Raw genomic sequence first — 21,486 nt, 5'->3', positions numbered from 1 at the left:
GTTTCCCATAAAATTAGCTAGCTGGATGTGAGTCCTACTACCTCCTTTTATGCCTTCATACCTCATATCCCATCAGCAGAAGGCTTTATAAGCTCCAAAACACGAATGCCAACTTCCTACAGCTCTCAAAGTCATCCAGGTAATCTTTTTCAGAAACTTTCACATAATTACAGAATTACATCACTCTTTGCCAAAATCTCACCTCAAATCTCCAATCCATAGTTTGTTCATTTGTCCCCCCTGCAAAAATGGGGATCATCCAGGTGGGCAATCACTCTTCAGCTCACCTTAATCCTCCATCACACACACAAAAAAAGATTCCTCAGCAATCAGGAATAAAATCAAGTTCATTAAATTCCCTCTTCATTAGCAACCTCCTCTATTTATGTATTATTTCTAGCTTGTACAACTTGTTATTGCCATATATTCGAGGATTTGTTTAATTAAACAAGATTTATTTTCTTGAATGAAACTACACCTGCCTCGGACACACCTGAAAAAATATTCTTATGCATTCAATATACACAGAGTATGTTTATACATTCATTAAGTACTCTTACAGGTGACAACACATGATTTATTCTCAATCAGAGCTTTTTGTTTAGGGTTGTATTCAGCTCTTTTAAATTAGGACTTTTGTGCTAATTAATTCATTAGATATTACTTGTAGTTTGATTAAATATATGTGTAAGTTAATATGCAATAAAATGACAGGAAAATTTTCATCACACAAGTGTTGCTCACATTCCTCATAAACATCTTTATTTCTGTAAAACTATCATGGAAAAATGTTTATTTCATTTCCTAATCTACTTCTAATTTATGTATTAGAAGGGTCAACCCATTTATTTACTGGAGGGGCCAAGAAGGCTCAGTATAACTTAAAAAAAAAACAACATTCAAAAACCTGCTTCTATAGAAATTTTACATAGAAGGAATTATTCTCTTGTTATATCTCATTTGGAAAAATATTGGGAAGGAGCTGAGAGAGGCAGTGAGAGCTCTTGAGTGGTTCTTTTAGTTTTTCTTCTAATCTAGTTTCTTTCTACACAAGTCTGAAGGCCTTTTACTTTGATTAGAACTTCGCCCCTTTGCTCACTTCTGTACATAAAATTAAGAAACCAACAATGAAACTCAAATACTTTGAAGCAGCATTTTTAAAACAGGGTCATTAAGCTGTATTTTATGCCTTTTAAACAGTATGTGATTACATCACTATTCTTTTACAAATGAACACAAAAGGCAAGTGAACAAACACGCAAATGGACATAAGAAAATAAAATCAAGAGTAAAAGTGTGTTTTCATGTAATTTAATCAGAACTCTCTGCTTTTTTTCAGAAGGGATCATCATCAACATTTGAAAATCCAGTGTAGCTAGGCTAAAGGAATAAAATAAGCATAATTTCTGAGATAATGAAATTATGTAGGTTGTACAACAAGACACAAGTAGTCTATTTGATCACAAAACACTTGTTTTTAGAGATTTTTTTTAAAAATTTGCTAATTTGAAATGAAGTATTTAAGCTTCAACAGTTACTTAAGTAGTCTCATATGGTACTGGGCCATACCTTTCTCAAATATAAGCAGGCACAGGAATTAGCAGTATGACAATGTTAAATTCATATCACTTTGGCAAATAAATGGAACAAGAATGCTTGGCTGGGACATTCCTGAATCCATCTATTGCATTTCTACTCTGATACTAAAGTGGAGTCATGCAATTCTCTAGTTACTTAATGTCCACTTCTGTACTTTAAATATGTTTTTTCTTATCAGACTGAGTCCTTATGCTCCAGTTTGCTCTGAAGAAGCAGAAATTGCATTTGGAAAATAGGATTTTCTTTCCTTTCTTTCTTTTCTTGGCACTCGCTATCTTCATTCAATGTGTAACATCATTTTGACACAATGAAGCAGGTAATACTGTGAAATCAAATGCAATAAAAGCTACCCAGCATACACATATATGAGGGAAAGTCTATCGTCACAAAAATACTGTTCAGTTTCCATTGGCTGCAGTTCAATTTCACCCAGCTTCAGTAAGTCCTCTCAGATCCCAGCTCCAGAGGTGGCTGCATACCTTTGAGCATCACACAAACACATTATTTCCTTCCTGACCATGATCAAGTAGCAGTTTTGACTAAAATTAATACTTTGGCTGAAAAAGGTAGTTTCTGTTTTATCACCAAGAATCTCTATGCCAGTGTAGCGTACTAGGAAGGCTTGCATGGGCAAATGCCCCACCAGAGCACAACAAGGATTTGATGCAGACAGATTGCTTTGAAAGGGACATAAAGCACCAAGGAAACATTCTTGGGAAGAACAGTTTACTACTTCAAAAAGCTGTACAATCTACAAGGAAAATAAACGGGAGAGTGTAGGATATTTTCCTATGCCAGTCATATACTGTCAGCCCTTTGTATAATTTATTCCCAACAGTACCAGCAGGTAGCAGCCACTGTACTGTTAAATTTATGTTGGAAAATCATTGTGATAAAATGCAAAAACTCCTTCTTTGTCCTAATGTATTTTCCATTATTGAGTCAAACTCTGAACACCCACATATATTAAAAAAAAAATCAACAAAACACCATTTCAGTCAGATAAAAGACTTCCTCTTCCTTTCTGAAATTTGGCATTGGAAAAGGTTTAACATACAGACATTTATGTAAGTTGGCAAAAAATCAGAAATCAAATCAATTTGCTATAAACTTCATCCTCCTATAAACAGAGAAGCAAAGTGTAATTCAGCTTAAGAGATGGGGTGAGATAGTTTTAAAAGCACAGATAAAGGGAATGGAAGAGGAGAGCAGAAGTGAAACTGTAGCATTCTTGCAGAGACAAACTATTAGTAGGTGACAATTTGAGATGAAAAAGAATCACAGCTTTTTCTGTTGAAAACCACTGTAATTAAATAAAATAATGTCCCTGATATTGTTTTTTGTACTATAGAAAGAATTTCCCAGCAACCAGCCAGAAGAGTGGTAACAAATTTATCATGTAATGAATTTTGCTTTGTGGTGAGGAATACAGGAAAATGAACAATGATTAAGCACCAACTTAAAGTAGTGTATTTGTCACTCTGGTGAATTAAAAAGCTAGAGAGACACCGTATAGTATTTTCTGTCTGTGTTTTGATTCATTGCATTGTTGGCCATCTAAGAACTATTAATGATAATGCCTGCTAACTTTTGAAATTGGAAGAGCTAGTTAGGGTATTTTCAACTACAAGCATCTTTAAAGTAGATTTCTGGAAGGTTCAGTATGTTCAGCATAACCTTGGATCACAAAGATGGAATATTTCTATCAGCATCATATAACAGTAACAATCTTAACATTATTTATGTATATAGCTAGATTTTTATTTTCATAGCTAAAGTCGGTGCCTGCAATGTCACTGGCAATAATGCATTACCATTTTTTATCTATGGAAATGGGAGGGAAATCACATTGGCTTAATAGGAAGTATTATGGTAATCCTTATATATCAGTTAAGATAACTGTATTTCAGCAGGGCATAAATTGCCACAAGCTTTTTCTGTATTCAGACAACTGTGAGACTTAAAAGCAAATGCAGATATGTTTCCCTTTTCCTTGAGTTCATCAGCACAATATATTGTGATTCAGCCAGTGAAGAGGAAGAAGACAGATGTGGGTGGCAGGGAGCACAGAGTGACTGAAAGACACCATCACCAAGGATCATAAGCAATGTTGTCCAAAATGTGTGATAATGGTGACTGTTAGGTATTACTGCATTGGTCAGGCAGAACAATCTAAGGGGAAAAAACTAAGTGATGATCATAAACTCATAGGAACAAAGATTTGGTGGGGCAGTTGTCTTTGTTACTAATAATCTTTATTAATAAATTGTCTTTAAAAATCAAAAGTGCAAAATCTATCTACAGCCTAAGGCATTATTTCATATCAATCGTAAAATATGTGCCTATACCCCTTCAGCAATATACAAACATACATACACACACATGAAACTTGTTGAGATACGTATACTCACTGCCTCAACTATGATAACTTCAAGGCTGGGAATAGTTTATTTTAATGAGAAAGAATGGTAGAAGAGGAAGGCTTTAAGTCAAAGTTCCTGAAGATGGCTTTCCTGTACAGAAGAGGGGGAGCATGGCATTCCCCATGGAAGCACTGGGACCCTTCAGCCTTGACTACAGGTTAAGGTCCCATTGGGTTACACACCATGCAAATTTCTGAACAAAAAAAATGCTTTTGCCCATAAAATAAAGTCACATCAGCCTAGAAGAAGATGACAAAAGATCAAGGAAGAGATGGATGATATCTAGCCCAAAACTCCTGGCGGATGCTTTGGAGTCAATATGATGAAAGTGGGGGCAAGAGAGCAGCAGCGCCTAGAGACTGCCCATGCCATGGATGCAAGGGTCCTAGTGCCATATTCAAAAGGAATTTTGGGCACCAGAGCATACATGCAGACTCATCAGGGTGCCACAATTCTTCATTTTGTGGTTCTACTCCTCTCATATATTCTTCCCATCTTTGTGACAAACCATCTTATGTTTTACACACCCATCTGAAGGAAGGACCTGATCACCCAAACTCTCAGCCTCAACTGAACATAGCAAAGCATATGTGGGATGGGGCAGGAAATGGAGATTACCATGGAAACCCATCATTCTGCTTTTCATCTCTGTCTAAATTTTGATACCAGATTGAAATAGCCTGGTCTAACTTTTATTATTGGCGATGATGAGATGGTTTAGCCATCGTGTCCTCACTCTTTAGTCTTTTGAATATTTACTTTGCCTTTTTACAACTGGCAGAAAACTTCCACTCATAAAGAAGAGACAAATTTATATTAAAAAAAAATAAATTCTAAAATTGTAAAATCTGAATCATTTGTGAGAAAAAATTGTAGGATTTTTTTTTGTTTTTGTTGTTGGGCTTTTTTGGTGGGAGTTGATCTGTTTTGTTTGGGCTTCCTTTTGCTGAGTAGCAATCTGATATACAAGACAATTAAAAAGGCTTCAGGGTATTTTATTTATCAGCCATTCATTGTTTCATTTTATAGTACACTCTAACCATAGTTGTAGTGCACTCAGTATAACACATAAAGAATCAGAGATCTCACAGCTGTTCCACACTAATCTCCCTTTTGTCAATGTGTGGGGACCATCTTTAGGTCCCTGATGAAAGCCAGCTTAGTTTTCTTACAGAAGAAAATCTTATAGGAAGGACAGGACGAGAGGTCAGAGACTATTTTGAAAGCCAGCACTTAATATGCAATTTTTTTTGCTAAATATCATAAAATTGGTGTAAGGAATATATCCTTCAATTACAAATACAAGCGTTTTACACCTCAACATATGAACATATGTAACCACGTTGGATTGCATATGAAATGTACTATATAAGAATAAATCTACATAAATATTAAACTTACAAAACCAGAAAAAATGTTTTGATTACCTGTGTGAAGTCAACTTACAAACAACCTCCTTCAAATGCAGGGATTTTTGTATAGTTTCTGTGAGTTCACTCCTCAGTGTCTTCCTTTCTTCTCACTGGCCAACCTTTGTTCTTTCACCTTGTCTTTCTAGTGGGCTTGAAAAGAGCCATTTGTTTAGTGAGGTTCATATTTCAAGTACTGTCAAGCATGAGTGAATAATACTTGGCCGATTTCACAGGTTTCTGCCTGACAGCAGTAAGGTTTAGGTCATTTCTTGACTCCAGATGCTTGTGCCCAACGAGCAGTCTGAAATGTCTTGTATACAACACACACCTTTTTTTGGACTGCAAGGAAACAATGATAATAATAGCAAACTGAGATACAAAGAGAAGAAGAAATAATAGTTTATTCAAAACATTTTGCATTAAGAATTAAGTCAGACATTATAAACAAATTATACACAGTGTTGAATTTACTTGTTTCTTTTTCCAGGAAATCACTGCAATACCTGAGACAATAATGTGCCCAAAAGCAGAATTTACAAACAAAGGCTACCTTACAAAGCAAACCAACAGACTTGATTTGCAGGCCCCTCTTTGTGCTGAAGTTTGTGCATCATCTAAGGGGATGACATTGAGATTCAGGCAAGAACATACAGTGTATTTGAACATCATTCATAAAAATTAAAACAAGGAAAAAAAAATAGTTCAGATACCAGACTTAATGTACTGGATCTGTGTGAAGCCATGTATAACTCGAGCTTTAAGACAGCTCTATGTAATTTTACGAGAGACTTCCTTCAAATCCGTTCTGAAGAAGCATACTGCTCTTTGATGCACAGCAGTAGATTTCCTTTTCTGTAAATGCCACTAGGTAACAAGTCAACTCTCCAGTTCTGATTGCTCCAGATACAGTGTGGGTTTACAATGCTGTCCAGATGACAGTATTTTAAAATATTCTGCAAGTTTCCGTGCATAGGAAATGTTGCCACTGCTGCTGCTTTTCTGCTGAATAGAGCCCCTGCCCGATTCCACAAGCAACTCGTAGGCCGCAGAGCACTTGCAGCTGGACAGGAGGCACAAGTGTCACCCACTCTGCTTGATTTCGAGCTGAGAGAAGCAGAACAGATTGCTGGGAAGGGAGACAGGGTAAAGTGCAAACATGTACAGAGTAATGAACAGTTTTCTTGGACTAAATGCACACATCTATCCAGCAGATGAGGATTCCAGCTTCATATTGCCCCTCTAGATACAACTGCAATAATAGACAGAATTTAAAAATGCAAGAAAGACCATTCACAACAAATCAAAATAAGTAAAATCAGTCATGTTTAATTTCCTTGTAAGTTATGGTTTTAATTACAAGAGGATTCTTCTGTGACTGGAAATGGGTGGGAGAAATCATGAGACACATGGTGTACATGGCCATGAATAGGAAGGGAAATGCTGTCTCCAGCCTTAATTACCATCCCAGACTTTCTACTGTGCAGGGAATGCAGGTGACTAGACTACTACTTCACAGGTCTTTCTTTGAAAGCAATATCCCCTACGTAACCTGACCCCAAAAAATTAGTCTAATTTAGCTGCAGCTATCACTTTCTTCTGCATACCTTGTTTCTCCAAAGTATGTTTCTCTCTTTGAGCTGGAATGTGAGATTTTCCATATTTATATCCCAGGCCTCAGCTTCCCAATACCTTCTCTCAGAAGATTTGCTCATCAATGGTAATGTTTCCAAAAACTTTTACAAAATTTTATTTTCTCCCTGTGTCATAAAAACCTTATTTTTTCTATGATAAACTGAAGTTCATTGACCTGTATTAGTATGCCATGGCAGTTTCTCTGTCCTCCTGCAGGACTTCTCAGGTCTTCCACCCTGATCTTTTTGGCACTGTGGGGGCTTAGCAGCAGCAGTGTTATGGTGCATACAGATAATAGTACACAGCTTAAAAAGAGGTTCAGCTCTATTTAGACAGTACTGCACCAAAGCTAAGCTGTCTTTCATAAATAAAAACACAATTTTTTGGCAGGACCTTCAATCCACCATATGCTGTCAGGTCTCAGGTATATTTGTTGAACCTCTCATCCCTGTAACTACTGATTCTCCTTAGAGACCATCAAATTTATATAGTCTTTAATCAGTATATATGGGGCAAGGAGTTTCTGTCAGCAAGTCTGTGTCCTGTGATCCCAGGATTCTTGGAACATTTATTATTAGGTCAAAATAGGGAGCATCAATATAGAGAACATTGATATGCCTTAGTCTCACAATCTGAGATGGAAACATGCCCTATAAAGTATTCAACATCCTCTCTCCAATAGTTTCATTAAACACAGTAAGACACAACTTTCTGTTCTATGGATAGGGAATTTGACAGGGGAAGATGTAAAGGAATTTGGCCTTCCAGCCTCTTTGTGTGAAACATGACCACAGCAATGGCTGTAGCTGGTGGCAGACTACTGGGATCATTCTGAGGTCTTTACCAGCTTTCATACATGAACAAAATACCACCTCTTTTTACCCCCATGCATTGGATAGGGAGATTATGGAGAAGGATAAAAGCAAATCATAGATTTGATGCTGGATGAGCATTTCCAGAAAGAATTGGAAGCAGCAATGCTTTTGGGTAGGTAGCTGCAAGAGTGGCACAGAAGTGTGAGCACAGTTAGAGCTTACTAGACAGTTCTATTATGTGTCCAGTCTCCAGCCTTTTACCTAACATTAGGTTAAACATGACTTTTCAAGCTTATTAGATTAAACATCAAACTACACCAAGATTTAAAAAGTTTCATATTTTCTTTTCTTTTTTTTTCATTCCTTGAGGTACGATGGGGGGAAAAATGCACACAAGCCTGAGATTTTAATCTCCAAGTGGTTATCTTGATAAGTAATAAATCTAACCTTTCCAAGCAGACGTATGAAGTTAAGGGGACTAATTGATCATGTTGGCACAAAGGTGTTGTTCATTCTGCAAAGGCCAAGTTAATCCACATTGATGTGATTCAAATTAACCTTAATCAGCTACTAGGCTGACTGTGATTTCATTACTGGATATGCTACAATTAGACATCTCCTGTCTTTAAATGCCCCTCAGCTTTATTGCAGCATTTTTTTTTTTTTTAATAATAAACACCCATTTACACATCAAATACTATTAGTGTAATTGGCTTTAAAATTGACTTTTTTGTGTAGTCACTTTTTGGTTCTGTTTATTCTGAAAAGGTCAAGTAATACAGATTGATGTGATCTAAATTAACCTCAAAGAGTTACTTCTCCTCTCAGAATGATATGCTGTCATGGTAGGGAAGGATCAGATAGTTGCCTTCTCTTTCCTTTTTTTTCCCCTTCTAGATACATAAATCATATGTATTTCATTCCTGGAGGCAGGTGCAAAACACTTAGAACCCTATAAATCATCTTCATAATAGAATTCAAAAGCAGTTCACTATTCATCAGAAAACTTTAATTCTTTATCCCTTTTGAGGCCATGCAGGTATGCCACACCTTGTACTAACAATTTACACTTTTCAAAAATTAGTTTCATTTTGTTGCAACTAAACCCTGATCCAAAGCCCACTTTTTAAAGCTTTCTGCCCTTGTGTTCCATACCTCAAGTAGAGAGTGTGAACACAATAGTGAACTGTAAATTCATGGGCATTGATTGTGGCACTGAACAAGAGAAGCAAGTTCCCACACTTTATTTGGTTTCTTGAGGAAAACAATTGTAATTTCCCCACCTCTCTTCCAATTCTCTCTGGCTAGGAGTATTGCCTCTTAATATTGCCCTGATCAAATGGAATGGTACAGCAAGTGAAACACTCAAGGAGGGACACAAGAAACACAAAATAAAAATGATAAATTTTCTTCAGAGGGAGTGAATTAGATGGGGAAGGTGAGGGCAGAAATGATAACTTGAAACCACCTCTTTACCTTGTCCACCACTGGCACTCTCTAAGGAGATTTATCTTCCCCAAAGGCAGGAGTTAACAAGGAGACAGCTTGAAAACCCCTGTGTGTGCTGCAGGAGGAAACCTCTCACCTTCCAAGGATTCACTTTGGGCACCCCTGGCACATCTGGTCCCCTGAGCTCCCCTGGGCTCCCTCTGAGCCCAATGGTGGGAAACTGCTCCAGAAAGGATCCAGGGTGAAACACTTGTGAAGGCAAGGAGGGACAGCAAGCCCAGCAAATTATCCTCTTGTCTGAGGCACCAGCATGTCTCCCTCAGCTCTGAGCCCAGGCTACCTAATTGGGACACAGATATATGGAAATCCAACTTGACGTAGGGAATAGCCACAACTGTCACATCATTTATTGATCAGAATAAATGTTTAATTTTGCATTTAGTTGAAGGCTGCACTTTAATCAATAATTAATTTGCCAGTTGTGGTTATTTTACATGTCCAGTCACCTTTCTACATGCAAAATAATCAGAACAAGCATATTATTTGTTCATTCAGCTCTGAACCTGAATCAGAAGGATGGTTTGTGCTAAGAGACCTCCCTCTTTTTTTTTTTGACTTTGTTCTATTTAAATGCTCAAATTTGAAATTCAGCTCCTAAAAGTAGCCAAGGGCTGTGCTTGGTCCCCCCCCCCAAAAAAACCCAAAACCAAACCAAACCAAACAAACCAACAAACAAAAAAAAGCCCCAAAAAAGCCCTAAAAAAAAAAACACCGAAAAAATGGGGCATTTATTTTTTCATCCTGCCAAATCTTCTAAAAGACACCAGAAGGATTTTAAAGAGAAAGAGCTACATATACAGAGGAGAAAGTGGTTCTGATGGTAAAGATGAAAAAAGCAAAAAATGCTTATTGGATCTCTAGCAGTATGGAAAGTCCTAACTCTCTGAAAAATACAACATCTTAAATAAAGAATTTAAAGGAGCTGAAGTTAGTCTCAGATTTTTCTAAATCTTCCAGATTTTGGGGCTGCAAAGGACAGCAGAGACAGCTGTATCTTTGTAATGTTCACACAGCACTTGGGCTGCTCCCTTAACAAATCCTGAAGGAAAAAAAAAAATAATAGCACGTATTAATTCTTTGCAAAATTTCAGGGTAAATAGTACTGAACATAATTTGTACCCACAGGGAGGCTCTCCTTTTTCTGTCTCCTATCTGCCACTGGATTTTTTCAAGTGTGAAAAATCTGTGGGAATCTTGATTTTTTTCCCCGTTGCTCAGTATAAAACAAAAGGGTGTGAAACAGGTAATTGCTGATCCCATCCACTCTACATAGGAAGAAACCTATTTTTCTTAGGATAATGGTTATGTTGAGTCTTGCCATATAAGCAATATTTGAGATGTATTAAAGCGCCTAACCATAAAGAAGTTGAATGCTTCAGCAACAAAATATGTATAAGAAACTTTACTTAATATTGACATAATATTTCTAACATAAACACTGAGACTAATTATGAAATCAGCCCTAGTCAAAGCCAATTATACTGTGGGTTGGTAAGTATGATCACAACTGCTATTTATAGCGACAGAAATACCATAAGTATATATGAAAGACTATATACAGATGGTGAAAAAGATTATGCTTGGCATAACTCAGAGAGACAAATTAAAATGGATGTCTGTAAACAAACCAGAGAAAGTAATATTACATCACTAAAAATGAGACTGATCTACTCTTTCACTTGAAGCCAAACATGACGTGACAGGAGCAGCTTTACTTATGTATGTGTAAGTCAGTGTGGATTTCTGGATGTTACCACAGTACAACTTCCATGTTTTTTAAATTTGGATGACAACAATCTAAAATAATGTTGGTTTCTTGGCATATATGCCTTTGGTCCTACCGGGAAATATGAAATATTAGTACTCATACAGACTAAATTGATTCAAAGTGGTTTTAATGAAATTTAGTATGTGTTTGGCAAAAAGCAAACCTTTCCTTTGCTACATGAGAATAACCAGAAATATGCAGACTCATAAATAGCTTCATATAGATTAGGATGATATCAAGTCTGAATTTTCTGTTTAGAAATTTTATTATGCCTACTTACATTTTTGTCCCCCATTATGAACTGAGATTAATTTAACACCATCAATTTATGAGCAATATGATGTGTAGAGTCAGTTATCATGTTAAGGCTGACTTCTGCTGTCTATCATCCTGGTTTGTCATTTACAGACATTTATTTTTACAAGAGCATAAAATGATCCAAAGTAGTCTGTTACTGAAAAACAGTACAATATACTGTGGCTCTCATTACTCTGGTTCCCTAAATAAGTTACAGTAAAACTTAAGTGGGCATGTTATGGATTGCTGTCAGTGGTTTGTTGTTGTTAATTTTTTTTTTATGATTGTGTCTATATTTATTTGTCAGACTTAAAGTATTTTCTTAGCTGTCCTCTGACAGTTGTTTCACCCAACTACCTTGTCCAGCAGCACTTCAAAAATAGTACAAGGAAAGTTTTAGTTTCACTTTAAATTTTCCAGTTTAGCATGGAAGGTGAAAGAAAACCTTGAAGGCAGCCAAGGCACCTCGTGAACATCAGAGCTATGCTGGAGATAAACCTTGGTGTTTCTTTTTGAAGGCAAGCTGCCTGCTAAGTGCTCTTGCCTATGAGTGTTCAAACTCTGCAGAAAGCTCTGAAGCTGGAAAAATAATGGTAAGTGAAGGGGCATTGACGACATATATTCACTGTAATAAACTTGTCAGCTGCTATAAGACTGGAGTCATTATCATTAGAAAGTATTTTTGAATCAACTACGCCAGAAAAAGTGACAGTCGAACATCATGAAGATAATAATAAAAAATGTTACTACCTAATAGACCTCACAAAATGGGGAACATTCCAGGAGTTTAAAGAGTCACCAATCCTTGAAAATTCTGAAAGAACTGAAAGAATACCTAGGAACAACAGACCAGTCAATCTGATCATTATTTCATTACAAGTTTAAGTACTGCCCATCAGCTGGGCTTCAAAGAGCGTGGGGAATGTCTTTGATGGGCTTATGGATTTGAGCAGTAAATGGTATAGTGTACTGGGATTTTTCTGAGGTGTTTGCTTTAGTGTTTACAAAGTGGTTTACAGAAAAGATTAGACCCATGTGTAACTAATAATCATCAAGGATTAAACTGGAAACTCGCAGAACTAGATTTAAAGTATCTACTGGTATCATTTCCAACATAGTGTGGAATGTCTGGGGTCACTTTTAGCAACATCACTACTGAATGAACTTCTCAGTAAACATTATTCCCTACCATGATCTTTAGGATATAACATCCTTCTTATTAAAGCCTGAGAAAAACAATGCCAGAGTAAAAGCCCTCCAGAAGGGAAGGATAAGAGAACTAGTGGCTCCTTATGATCCCAAATTGCATGAAATTTAGAAGCAACTATTTTGTCTGAATAAGGTCTCTGCATCTGACATTTGGAAATAATTTTTTTCTTTCTTTTTGGCCAAAAAGCATTAGGCATCTGCCACTGCTTCCCTGATATTAGAAAGGTCATTATACCATAAGCAGCAGGAACTGCTGAACTTCAGAAATCTTTGGCACTCACTAATAGGAATCTGAAAAAAATACCTAAGAACTTGCCAAACATGGTCTTTTCAGAATAACAGGCTGGAAAGATGAGAAAGCCACAGCCTCAAAAGGGGATCATGTGAAGTGGGCAGGTTTGTTTATTGATCTTGTAGTGAAGAACTTTCTTACTTCCATAACCAATAATCATAACTTTGTCAAGGGGCTGGCTGAATTGGTTGTGTTCAGTCAACTCTTGGTCATTACTAGTGGCAGGAGGACTTATTACACATTTTATTCACCCATGAGTCAAGCTAAATCCAATGTCACTTAACCTAAGGAAAGGAATTGAAACAACCTCACACCCCCTAAGTCATACAATATATAAACACTTGGAAGTGTCTTGATGATATTTATTTTCCCTGTCTCATGTCCTTGGGCTCACCATCTAATTGAAAATCTAGCCCTGCTGCAAAAGAAACATTCAAGACCTAGATTATGATTTTTTTTAATATAAAAAATATACATGTGTTATGCATTTTATATGTTCATATAAATATTTGCATATATATACTTACGAAACAAAAAAACTGAGAAAGCTCTGATAGAAAGACTACAGCATATTTATTCCACTGTAATTATTCAATTTCCTGAGGTCAAAGTATCATCATATAGCTGAATTCTGCTTTATAAACAGGACAAGAAATAAAGAAAATACCAAGTATTTGACAGTATATGTGATTAAATTTATGTCTGGATTCTCAGTTGTGAAGTATTTTCAGGAGATATCTCTATGTGTCTAAAAACGGCTGTTGAAGTGTTATTTTTACATTTCAGTGAAAACTGCCTAAAGGTGCTACTCAAATTCCAAATCTGCCCATGTCATGGTGTAACCCCAGACAACAACCAGTCAGTCTCTCACTCAATCCCCCACCTCCAGGGTCTTGGAGGGACAATGGGAAGGGTAAATGTAAGAAAACACATCAACTGAGATAAAAACAGTTTAATAAGGAAAACAAAAATCACACACACAAGCAGAAGAAAACAAGGCTTTAATTCAGTGCTTCCCACAGCAGGCAGGTGTTCAGCCATCTCCAGGAGAGCAGGGCCCCATCACGGTGACTTAGGAAGACAAAACCATCACTCCAAATGTTCCCCTTTTCCTCCTTCTTCCCCCCAGTTTATATACTGATATATAGTGGTGTCACATGGTCTGGAATATCCCTTTGGTCACTTGGGGTCACCTGTCCTGGCAGTGTCCCCTCCCACACTCCCAGGCACCCCCAGTTTCCTTCACCAGTGTGGCTGGTGTGAAAAGCAGGAAAGGCCTTGGCTCTGTGTAAGCCCTGCTCAGCAATAACAAAACCATCTCTGTGTTATCATCTCTGTGTTCAGCACAAATCCAAAACACAGCCCCATACCAGCCACTGGGAAGGAAATCAACTCTACCCCAGCCAAATCCAGTGCAAGCCCACTATTCATTTACTTAATAAGACACTCATATACTTGGAGGGTGCGATGTATATTAGATACACAATATTTCTCTAGCTGCATCCTTGACAAAATTTTCTTTCTGATGGAGTACTCTTTTTCCCTTCTTCATTCCCTTCCTTAAAAATTTGGATGCCTATTGCTTAAATTGTCCTGTTTAGGAATGGTGTTTTCCACTTCAGTACTCCTGCTAAAACCAGGCGCCACTTCCCCTCCCTCCCCCAGCTGGAGACACAACAGGCAAAGAATACAGATTGAGATAAGAACAATTTCATGGAAAAAAATCAATGAGATAAGAGAATGAACAGTAACAGCAATAATATTAATAATAACAAAAATGTACAAAAGAGAGAGTGATTAATGTGAAAATTAAAAAAAACAAAATATGTTCCCCATGGAGCCCACGTGGAACCCACAACCTGACACAGCCAGCGGCCTGCACTGTTCCCGCCACCTCGGGACAGGCACCACGATGCCCCTCCCGATACCAGCCCAGCTGCTCTGCCAGACACACTTCCTCAACTGGAAGAAACCCATTCTGCATAAAAAAGCATCCCTTTCCCCCACCCACATCAATGATATGAGGTCCTACAGAAAGCCTCCAGGTCCTGACCATCCTTCTTCCCAGCTACTGCAAAAGTTAATCCTATCCTGGACAGAACCAGGACATCCATCTACTCCATCTAAGTTTTTTTGAGTGGACAAAGCCTTTATTAACTCTGTTTCTTAATCGTTACCAGTTTCAGAACATATTGTCTTTTCTGGCTGTCATTAATTCATTTATGTGCCAGAGAAATTAAAAATACATTCTGCCAAAACATAAATATTCTTCTTTACTTATAGATAAATTGATGCATTTAATATTGCACTGAGTTTTTAACTGATACTTTCATCTAATTAAATGAGCACTGTTCCTATTTTATTATTTGACACTGTTTGACAAGAATTGTTTTAGTTTAACTACCCTTTGGAGAGATGATTCATGACATTTTTTGGCATATTATTATTTCTATATACTTACATTTATTTATTAATGGTATATATAAATAAGCCCGTTAGGACAGGGATTGGGGAAAGAGGAATGAGAGGGAGTGGGCAAAATGTCACCCTGATTCTTAAAATTTTCTATGTATGCTTTTTTTCCCCCTTAAATATTACTTGGAAAAAAAAAATTCAGTAGTACAATGAAATTGTTTTTTTCTTCATGCAGTAGACATATATATCGAATATTTGACTTAAATAAAAATCACAATATTGTAACAATGATTTAGTAAGGAATGTGATTGTGGGCAGAGATGAACGAAGAACGAGTTGCAGTGGATCTGCTGAAAACCTGCCCTGTAAGGCACCAACAGCATTAAGGCAGCATTTCTTCTTACTCCCTTTTATTTTAGGTGATAGACCAAAAAGCTAATGGGTTACCAATATATCAACACTCTTTTATGGATTCTTCCTCTCCCATTTTCTGCAGCCTGTTGGATGCCTTTTCCCAATAAGATGCATAGGTGCCGTTCTAATGAGAAACACTCAGCTAGACAGGAGAGAGCACAGCCTGACATATGCCATTTCTTCATGACCTCTCTGCACTGAATAATGGTTGCTCTGTAATTGCTCTGCAGTTTTAGAGAGGGGCTTGCTGGGATCTGAAGACCACAGCAAAAAATTATCTCTCTGCATTCATCCAGTTTTCAGCCTTTTTTATAATTCAGCTCCTGGATGCTGTTGGAGCCTAGGTATGGAGTCAGATGTCTCCCTTGGCCCACCCAAGATAGCACCTTTGCTTTTGTGGCCTTAGCACTTTGGAGCAGAATAGGAGCTTGAGCAAATGCAAGTTGTACACAGCCCTGCATAAAAAAATCCTCTCTTTTGATCAAAATGAGAGCAGAAACCCAAAAGACAAGTTAGCCCTGACTGCAGAATCTCTTCACAAGGCAAATTCCCAAGAACAACTATGAAAATTAATCAAGGTTCTGAAGGCACCTAATATCACTGCAGTCATTCAGAATGATTTTTATTGTCCCTAATGAGCATTTTATAGATACTCATATTTGAGCAGTGCTTGAATCTTTCAAAATAAGAACCAGTGTTTTCCCTAGAGAAGAAGCATATTGCTGAATGCAATCTGTCAGCATGCTGGGGCTGCTCAGACTCCTACACTGTAGTAACAGATGATCAAGTCCTCTTCCATGTTTCATGAATTGAAGGTGTAAATCAGTTTAGCCATTAAATAAGTCAACATTCCTCTTATCTATCAGTTACTTTGATTTTATAGATAAAGGTATAACTTCTATTGCAAGTAATTAAAAAGGAATAATTTATTTCACAATGTAGTTTCTATCACAGTCTGCTTCAAGCCCAAAATGAGGGCAACCACTAACAGTAATTTTTGCTTTTCTAATCTATTCTCTCAAGAGAGGAATGTGATTTCACTTTGATTTTTCATTTCCATAACAAGTACTGTGAAGTTTTTCATATAGTTAAATATAGCTAGTCCTGAAAAAAGTCTAGGAACCTGACCCTCTCCTTCTACTGACACAGAAATAGTAAACTGCAGATAGCCTTCTCACCTGGCTTCTTTACTGATGAATAATTAAAAGAAGTTCCCTTGGAGTTCCTTCAAAATGGTATTATTTTTATTAAAAAGGATGCTTTCATTGAGTGACAAAGATTAAAAATAGAACTGAATTCACTTCATACTAGGAACACTAATATTAATCTCCTAATCTTCATCTTTTTCTCACTTTAAATGTATTTCCCTTTCTGCAAACCATTTAGCGGCCGATCATTATTCTTAAATTCCACCAGCATTTTAAATTATATAAATACAGCATGTTATTTATCCATAACATTTCTGTGAATTTCTTTTGCTAGTCAATCATCAAACTGAAGTTTAAGACAGAGCTTTGTTTTCACTGGTACATCATGGCACATTGGTGATTCTAGGCAAGAATCATATGGACATATATTTTAAGATTCTCAAATGTGAGCATGTGTTTCACTTCTGCCCTGCAATAACCCTTGCTGCCTTTAAAAAAGTTTAACAGGTAGAAAATATTATACACCTGTATGATGAAACAGCATTATATTTCTTTAAGGCAGTATTATTTATAGCACCTGGTTTTCTACCTTTGGTGTTTTAATCTCCAGCTTTTGATTCGGGGCAGACACTACAGCCGGGATGCAGATCCTGCTGCTTTTTGCTGTGGAATTAAGGTACTCGGTTTTGTGCTGCTCTTGGGCTGGCCTAATCATCAATTTACCCATTGTGTTGCAAATCAGCATTTTCCCCCTCTTTAAAAATGTTCAGCCGTGCACATTGGCAGGTGATTTACTCCAGGTTAGGATCTGAATTGAGGAGGTGTATGGGGCAGACAGCTGATCCCATAAGCATTAAGCCAGTTGTCAGGACACTGGAAGGATGTGTGAGCGCCCGCTGAGCCAAACCAGCTTGGAGGGAGGATCAGCAGCTTCCAGCAGTGTACAGTGCTGCGTGTGGGCAGCTTCCACACAATCAATTAGGATACCCAGGGAGAGGAAGGGTTCAGTTCTTAAACTAGCAGCTTTTCCTTTCTTACATGTTTAATCTCTGCCACGCAAACCCAATTCCTTAAGTATAGTGTGTGACAGAGGGTTTATCCGCATACTTCACACAAGAAAGGCTTATGAGTCCAGCTCTCAGCCAAAAGAATGAAAAATAAAAGGACACCCAGAAGACCACTGGTACGTGACCGTATCCTTTTGAGCAAAACCAGCCTTTTCTGATTTTTAAAGCCTCAAGGTGAAAACATAACTATACTCCCCTTGAAAGTGTAAATGTAGAAAAGCAGGCTACAACTTTCTCAGATCTCATGGTGTGGATTTTTCTTGATAAATGTTCATCTGGAAGGATATTCTTGGATTTTGAAAGTCTTTATAGTGTGGAGAGCTAGTCTTTCTAAATGTTGGGTTACTATCATTTTATGAAGTAACTGTATTAGGAAAAAAAAAAAAATTAGATCTTGTGTCAATAGATTAAAGCATGTTTTTCCTCCTGACATAAAATTTGGAATAAAACATTACTGAAAAATAGTCCCTCTTAATGCAAACAAATCTGCTGGCATTATCTTGTGCCTTCAGCTCTCTCTCTCAGAAGAATCTGAAGATTCTTCCTTGTTCCTTGTAGAATGGATTTTCCAAAAGAGAAACATTGTCACCCACCTAGAAATTATACACAATTTTTCACTTGGCTGGGTCTGCACCTTCTGCTGCTCTCTAATTGATACTTAGGAAAATGCTATTCTGCTTTCTGCCTGCCTTTCATGAACAGCAGTAGGAGTTTAAAATAAATCCTGTTAAGTTCCAGGAGTGGATGATTGCTTTCTCATTCTTTGTTCTATACATGCTGGTGGTCAATCAATTTATTCTGTCCTTTATCCTTTCCATTTTAGATGTCTTTCCACTTATTTTTCTCCCAACTTTCTATTGTGAATTTCCACTTGCTGGCTGGAATTCAGAAACAATGAACCTGAGTAAATACCTCCAGAAAATGATTTTTGCCTAAGTGCATGATTGCAGATGCTGGAGCCGTGCCCAGACAAAACCCTGCACAGGTTGCTCTGTCCCTCCCCCTTGGAAGGGAGTGATTAATTATGCTGGGGCAGCCACTCTGCCTCTGATGCCCCAGGATACCTCCATGGAGGGATCCAGTCACTCCTGAGAAAAGGTGAGGTTCAGGAGTGGGGCCAGGGAGCAGCAGCAGCGAGGAGAAGGACAGGGAGGAGCAGCAGCAGCAGCAGAAGCTTGTTTTTTCTCATTCACAGTGGTAATTCCATGGCAAAACAACAATGACAAAGTTTTCCACCATGCGATGGTTTTCTGTTTCAGTTGAAATTGCCAGCCAGGTGCCAGCCAAGGCAGGGTGTATGGGGAGATAATAATCATTTAGAGTGTCTGTACAGGTGCTGATGCACAGAAATGTACCTAGAGACAAACACAATATTTTTGGCTTGCGTTAATATGATACATATCTATGTGATGCCGTGAACATGCACAAATATGCTATTATCCTTTGGAATGAGACATGGAACCTCTTAGATCAGTTGTTTAACCTTTATGAGTTACTCTGATAGTAGACCTGTTGGTTTCTCCCAAGATTACATTTGATGTGATTGGTGGAATGACCTCTTTCAGATGATAAAACTGAAATTCACATGCTTTCAGAAAGGTGGGTGACAGGGCTTCTTGAGGGATGGGGTGGATGGCAGTCTCTGGAGTGTAGGTGAGAGGAAATGAGAGGGTAGAAAAGAGATACAGCACAGTATAAATTACATACTGAATGGAATGCAGATCCTTGAGGAAAGGGTAATTCAGAAAGCGAATGCAACTAAATAATGCATCATAACTCATCCTGATTCCTTGGACAAAAGTAAACAGACTTGAAATCTTTTTTTCCCTGCAAAGATTCATTTCTATATAAGTGACTAAGAAAAAAAAAATAAACCAGATTAAAAGCACTTTAAGTGCACTATGACTGTGAAATTAAAACTTCCTCTGCTAAGGGCAGTAGCAGTTTACAGATGCAGAACTGGGAAACCATGCATCACAAACCCCGTATCCAAAGTAGCGGGGAACCAGCTTTGAGGAAAAATGCTCACTTGTTCCATATTTCTACTTACCAAGCATCTAATTCATTATGTTATCTAAACAAAGTAGCCTGTACAGTGAAGAAAGTGCAATAGATGCAGTCATGATTGTTCACTGTCCCAGGAAGGCAAGAATAAAGCTTCTTCTCCACCCTGTCTCAGCTGATATTTGCCTACACAAGCTCGAGTGACTGGGCTATCAGCAGTAAAACAAAATAAAAGTCCTCTCTTTGAGAATGTGAGAAATCAAAATACATAGAGTACACGAGATGAATTTTAACAACAGGGTTAGGTTTGCAGATGTTCTTGTTTGAGGTGGATTATTTTAGCTCAGAAAAATAGGCTTGTGCTTAGTACTACCTTTCTTTCACTTTAGAGAGTCCGCTGTTTGAGGGGCAGAAGGAAAGAAGAGATGTTAGAAGCTATTTACATAGTGGAAAAATAGAACAGACATGACATAAGAAGAAACGTGCACCACACTGAGCTCTCAAAATGTATTCTTTGAAATTGCAGCTCTGTGTGGTTATATCATCTTGGCAGCTGAAGTAATACTCTGTGCAATTATCCATATTAGGGAAACTGTAAAAAATAGAAATGGCTCTGTTTATAGCTCCATTCTAATACACTGAGTGGTGGACAGCCACAGCTCAATTGGCCACTGGGTATCGAGGATCACTTCAGACATTCAGATCATGAGAGATTCCTAAAAGCTTTATCAGCTTACAGCTAGTGGGAGTTGCCATGCTGAAATCCAAATGATTTTCAGTTCTCTGGTCAACCTTTTATGGGAATAAGACTGTGTTTATAAAAAACCTCTATGCAGTTTGTTTATCACATTATGATCCCACAGACAGGAGAGTGGATATGAGGGGAATGAGCTGTTCATATTAGTAACAGTAAAATGCTTTTCAAGGGAAACAATTGCATTTGAATATTGTATTTAAAATTGAAATACATATGTATGTAAACCCTCCTGCCATGAAATATACTGTATCTATTTCATGACCCTAGTTCTGTCAAGTAACAGGAGAAAAAAGTAGAATGAAACTCAGCCTTCTATTCTGTATCTATACTGATGTGATTGATATACAGATTTATATGTTTGCTTTTTGATTACTAAGTTGGATGCATCAGGCAATTGTTATGTAAGAAGCAGGTGGTAGAAGAACGAGGATAAGCAGCATTTACTGATGTATTTCACTCATTGAAACAAAAAGTAACATACAGCATTTCTAACATAAAATTGCCTGAAGCAAGCTATGAAGGTAATGTGTCTGTAATGCAAGCTGAAGACAAATTTGTGAGGAAAAATTTAAATCATCCTTATGATGATGGTTACCTTTTAGGTAATTCACTGACCTTCCTTCTGAAGAGTATCTTTGAAAGCCAGTAAGCCACATCCATCCCTGAAGCCTTGAGTTTAGGGCTTAAATAACATGACTTATGACTGTTTATGTATGTTTTACTGT

The sequence above is a fragment of the Parus major genome, unplaced genomic scaffold, assembly GCF_001522545.3.
Source record: "Parus major isolate Abel unplaced genomic scaffold, Parus_major1.1 Scaffold101, whole genome shotgun sequence".
Classification (NCBI taxonomy): domain Eukaryota; kingdom Metazoa; phylum Chordata; class Aves; order Passeriformes; family Paridae; genus Parus; species Parus major.
Note: the sequence above shows the minus strand (reverse complement) of the source record.